Source organism: Balearica regulorum, chromosome 2, assembly GCF_011004875.1.
Source record: "Balearica regulorum gibbericeps isolate bBalReg1 chromosome 2, bBalReg1.pri, whole genome shotgun sequence".
In the NCBI taxonomy this organism is placed as follows: domain Eukaryota; kingdom Metazoa; phylum Chordata; class Aves; order Gruiformes; family Gruidae; genus Balearica; species Balearica regulorum.
The window spans coordinates 93,814,688-93,820,636 of NC_046185.1; the positions used below are offsets into that span (position 1 = coordinate 93,814,688).

The following is a 5,949-nucleotide window of genomic DNA, read 5'->3' on the forward strand; positions in this document are numbered from 1 at the left end:
CTCAGCTCTTCAAGTGCTTCTGTGATGTTTTATTGTGGTATTTTGGAGTCTCGGTCATCCCCTGTGCTAAAGCAACAGCAACACCCAGCAAGCTTCTAACCTGTGGAGGGTTAATTCAGGGTCTCCTTGTGGTCTTTTCTGAGGCTGTTTTGTTTGTTCTGATCCTTTTGTCTTTTGTCTGGGACGTGATTACATGCACAACTTGAGACATTGATTCTCAGGTTGTATACTTCTCTGTAGTTTCACTTTCCTTTGTGACTCCAGGTTAGATCTACTCTCTCGAACAGTTCATTTTACATAAAGATATAAGAGCAGCTGTTCCAGGTCATAGCAAAGATCCATATAGCTCCACATCTTCTCTCAACGGTGGCAAGTAGTGGACACCTATGAGAAAAAGGGTGAGTACAGAGGGTTCCTTCCCCTTTTTTATCTTCCAGTTTCTGGCAACCAGCGGGTCAGTTTTTTGAGCCAAGGGCACACCCAGTCCCTGATCTGAATGTTAAGCTGGTGTTTTTATGTTAACAATTACAGTGACTCCAAGATCTCTTTCTTGAGTGACAACTGCTCGTTCACAACTGTTTGCATTTATTAGGGCTGTATTTTTCCCATATGCACTGTTTTGTATTTATCAGCATTGTATTTTCTCTGCCATTTTACTACCCAGTCAGTTGATAATATGAGATCCCTGTACTACGTTCTCAGGCAGCTTTTGGTTTTGACTGTTGGAAACAACTGTGTATCATCAGCCACCTTGGCTATCCACCATCTCTTCCAGCCCATTTGTGAATGTGTTGGACAATGCAGGGCCTGGCACGGTCTCCTTCCACTGCCTTCCTCTTGCAACTTCCTTTAATTGTGAAAAATGATCAGTAGCTCCCACCTTTGCTTTTCATCCTCTAACCAGCTACTAACCCACAAAAGGACCGTCCTTCAAACTAAGGCTTTTTAATGAGCCTTTTGGGGTTTGGGAATCCTGTGAAAAGATCTCTGAAAAATACCATTATACAAATGCTGGGGGAAATTGGAATGGGGAGGAGGGTGGGGAGCAGGGAGATGTATTTGTCTCTGAGACCAGAAAGTTTTTAGTCTTCCTTATGTCTGAGCTTCCCCTTAACCTGAGAAAATTGTGTAGTCTGCCAGAGCACTACTTGTGAAAAAGCAGTGTATTTCCACTGAAATCCATCTGGCAATGCTGATGACACAGGCTGACTGTTCTGCTTATCTTACTAAGTTTTGTTTCGTTAACTCATGTCTTTGAACCTGGTTCTGTACGCGAGAATACTGGGTCTCCGCATTGTGAACAACTGTACTTTGTTCAGAAAGTCAAACCCACCTGGAGGGAATGCAGTAGCCAAACTCTAGTTAGACTTGAGTAGGGTTAATGCAGATTTACACCGAAGTCAACGAAGACAGAGTCAGGGTTTGTATTTTTACTGCCTAACAGGAACAGCTTATGCTGCCAGTGAAGCCAATTCAGCTTTGTCATTGATTTCAGCAGGAACAGGAACACCATTTGTCATAAAAGATTCACTTGACCTAATCTTTTTGTAAATAAAGAAAGAAGACATTTCAGGAAATTTCACAGTGTCTTTTTTCATTTGATTATTATTTCACCTCCTTTGATGGTTACTTTATTTGTCGTCTGGCAGAAAATGAAACTCATGTTATACTCTTTTAATATCCGAATAGAGCTATAATGCATGTAGACAGGCTTGTATTTAGGAGTGGTGCCAACACTGAGTAATTTTAATATATTATATAGTTGATAATATCTGACCAAATATTCTAGAATAAGTCACTATAGAAATGAAGGTAGGTTTCCTGTGTGGCTTACAATATAATACTAAAATACAAAAGAAACCTGACTGGGTTTCAGTTATGAAATAATAGATACTGAGCCATTTTCAGATTTGCTCCATATTGCCAAAGTGTTTAAGCAGGTGTGTTTCACAAAGTTTGTGAAACAAAAGCTCATCTGAAAGCAAATCAACATTAGGAAGCAAAACCAGTGCTGAGTGATAGTGCCTAAAAACTGAGAAACAAGAGTGGTTTAAACAGCAACTGAAAAGATGCTTTGATGTTTTTTAAAGCACTCCCTTATACTCTAAAAACACATTACAGTTTTCTGCAGTTATGTACAAAACATTGCATCTTATATTAGTGTTACTTCTGGAGTTTGGATTATACCTATCAAACATTACCTTTTTTCTTGTAATATGAGCATGTCAGCAGTTTTTGAAGATTAGGAAAACATGTTCATGATCCTCACTGTTAAAAACCATTATTTTTTTTTCCAGAGCATTATCTTATATATACAAATGGGGAAAAATGGCAATGAACCTAAAAGCCTCAGTATCTTCACATGGCCAGTAATTATCCTGTCAGTTTGTAGGAACAGGCAAACCCCTTTGCAGCGAATGCAAGGGTAGGCCAAATATTGTTTGCTGAATTCAGGTGATATCTGTACTCGATATCTTAACCCGACCCAGCTGAGAAAGTACCCTTCCCTTGCACTGCGAGCTGAACTCCTTCCATCACCATGCAGGATGACAAGCAGTCTCCCTCTGAAACACAAGGCTCAGCAGTAGCAGAAATATTTGGGTCAAAGACTGCTATCAGAGGCAAAGGTGGGCAACATGACCTAAGGGGAAATTAAGAAAATCTGAAGAATTCTGGCTGATTTTACATGAGTCTCTAAAAGCCTTGAATTCATTTGAATTCACTGAACACAAATCACTTCATGCCTTAAAGTGTACAGAAGCCTTTTGACAGCAGGGCTTGTATTGTGTAGCTCTCTGACATGACTTAGGAAGATAAGACATGAACAATGGAGAGTTATTAACATGAATAATTTTCCATGCAAATTGGAAGCACCACAGAACAATAGGATGGCTGTGGCTTAATGGCACCAGGTTGTCTGCAGGGCTGAACATAAAATATCACAGTAGGAAAGAGATAACAAAGACAAAAGCTACTAGAACAAAACTGCTTTCAAAAATGAGCTGGGGCAGCTGGACCACAAGATCCTTTTTCCTGGAGGTGGTTCCAGAGATTCAGTGCCCCGACAACATGGCTGAAAAGCCAGAGCCAAAAAACAACTTCAGATTTGCTAGACCTGAAGAACTTCATGAACCCAATGCATGAATATAAACACCTTCACCAGATTCACCTTCATTCCACATCTTGGGGTCAGCAGGATGACAGATGTATTTCCGAAAGGCTAACATCTATATTAATCAAATATGTTGGCTCCTTCGGTACAGGAAACAGAGAAGCAACATAAAGAGATGAGCAAATTAACATTTGTGTATTGTCTTTTCTGAAAGAAGAGTCTTCAGTAGGAATGATGTAGGAAGGAGGAGGGCTAGTGGAAGTTGCAGGTATTGGGATACATGTCCCCTGGGGTGGGTAGTTGCTGCTGTGACTTTCCCAAGGCATATTTCTGCTCTGTGTGTTGCTACAACTCACAGCTGAGCAGCAGAGCTGGTGCTAGTCCAGGTGGCAATAGCTTATGCCGGTTGAAATACCAATCCCAAGAAGCTCAAGGGGAAGAAAGTTCATACAGGAAACAAAGAGATCACAGCTGTTCCACTGGCTCTTCTGTCCTCTCCGTGCTGCAGCCTCCTCCACTTATACATAATTGACACCCATAGGAGTGATCACACAGAAGAAAAGTATTTCCATTTGATGTTTTAGTGAACAATCTATGTAGCAGCAGAATGCTGTCTGAAACACACAGACTTCTTTTGGTTTATTCACTCTGACAGCGGAGATTATTTTAGAACACAAGTGACAGGAAATAATGTTTTCTGCAGTTCATCAGGAAACAGAACAAGGCAAAGTACTGACTCTTGAGGAACAGGAGCTATGACACCCTGTCCGTGCTGCACATTTAGTGCCTCTCTGCCCCTAAAAACATTTGAAATAGAGCTTTCGTAAAAGGGGTTGATTTTGCTGAGTCAAATCAAACTATTGTATGTCTGTGTCTTCAAAAACTCCCAACGTAGTTTATGTCTTGTTGGAAACTAAAAGGTGACAGTCAGCCAGCTCCAGTCCACCAAGTGGACTCACTGAAATCAACAGAGCTGTATCCCTTGCCCCTAAGGCTGAAAGTTTTCTGACAAGTTGCTGGCATAGAAGAGGTCACTCAACCATTTCAAGTACTGCACATGGATGGATGGATTGAAGGAAGGAAGGAGTGATTCCCTCAGAATAAGATTGCTATATGTTGATGTTTGGGAACTCTACATTGCTGCTGCCTCTGTGAGCCTTTCTGTGGTTACACAGATGATTTCGGTCTCTGTGCTATTAATCTGGTACCTTCAACGCATACTTGTTTCTCTACTGAAAACTTTGATGCTAAATCTTAAAATCAAGAAGCTGTTTTCCTCTGCCCATGTGGCAAAGCCAGAATGAGGAAGAAAATATAATTTTTTTTCTTTATTCTGTTGTAGTGATGAATCATTACTTAATCCAATAGCCAAAACACAGGTTTTCTGCGTATGTGGAAGGAACATTACCCTGTTTCTGCAGTACATGTTTATCCAACTCCCCTTTTATCCTTCCCCTTAATCTTTGCCACTCACTCATCTCACCATTCCTCCCAGTCCCCTTCTTGCTCCCAAATCACAGCTTCAAGCTTTACTAGCTTTCATTCTCTACAGACCAAACTGCAGAAGAATAAAACATGAAGGGTAAATGGGTCAAACACTAGTTAAAACTGACTGCTTGCTTCCCTTCTTATGAAAGTCTGCCTTTTACCTTCATTTCTGCCCTCCAGGAATCTGGGCTTCAGCCACTGAAAATGGAAGCAACCATGGAGAGGAGTTTGATTTGGGACATTTTTTCCAGAGGAGTGGCCGAATTTTTCTGGCTGAAATGATTTCTAGTATAGAAGTAAAGTTGGACTTTAAAAAACCAAAATATCTACTATCTAAACCAGCTTATGGGAAGAAATGGGATGAAGAGAGATGAGAATGAGTATTGTTAAAACTTTAATGCTTTTACCACCAAATTAATAATTTTCCATGAAAATAATATATTATTTAAAATTAATTGAAATTTTATGGGGAAAACACATCTTAAGTCAGTAAGCCTTCCCTCCAAACTACCTGTTCATCTGGAAGCTTTGGAGCTTGAGAATATTCACAGGTACATATATTACCTACATGAGTGTGGAACATGCTTCTGTGTAAGATACAGACTCAGAAGACTCCATCCTGGAAAAGAGGTGGCTGACAAAGGATGTGTTTAGACATCTATTATAGTAGGTGCCATAGGGAAGGTGAATAGGTAATGGCTATCCCTAGGCTCTTCTCCAGTACAAGAGCTAAGGGGCATCAGATAAAACTTGCACAGAGCAGGCTGGAACAAAGGAAGTGGTCCTTTATACGTTGAGGTAAACTGTGGAAATCCTTGCTGCAAAAGCCTGTGTGTACAAAGGTGCTGTATGGGCTCAGTAAGCAACTGGAAAAACCTGTAAAGGATCACTGAATAGGAAAGCCTTTGGCAATGGAAGTCCATCAGCTACACATTACAGAAGGCCAGAAGAATATTCTAGAAAAGTTTCATTATATCCTTACCTGACCTTTTAATTCCCTCCTAGGCATCTGCTGTCAGCCGCCATTGGAAAAGGACTAAAAGGACATTTGGTCTGATTGGGCACAACTGTTCTTTTGTTCTTCAACTTTGACTCAAAATAAGGATCTTTTGTATACAGCAGTACCCACTGCTCCTTGAGCTCACCAAAGGTATTGTTCTGTTTATGAATTCAGCCAGACTTAACATCTCAAGGGCAGTTCTACTCTATAAAGTGCTTCCAGTTATGGGGCTTCATGTTTGTTATCTTCAGTATTTCCCATCATAAATGTCCTTATTTTCATGGATAACATGATAGCGGAAATCCAGCCTGATCTCTAGAGCTCACGATGGCTTCTTTCCTTCTTGAAA

The 5,949-nt window shown here is 40.5% G+C and overlaps 1 long non-coding RNA gene across 1 annotated transcript; it reads left to right on the forward strand.

The window, feature by feature from the left end:
* Window positions 1–235: 235 nt before the first annotated feature.
* Window positions 236–5,283, forward strand: LOC142600441 (uncharacterized). The gene is made up of 2 exons (XR_012833919.1): window positions 236–398; window positions 2,298–5,283. It is a non-coding gene; the product is annotated as an uncharacterized LOC142600441 (long non-coding RNA).
* The last annotated feature ends 666 nt before the right edge of the window (window positions 5,284–5,949 follow it).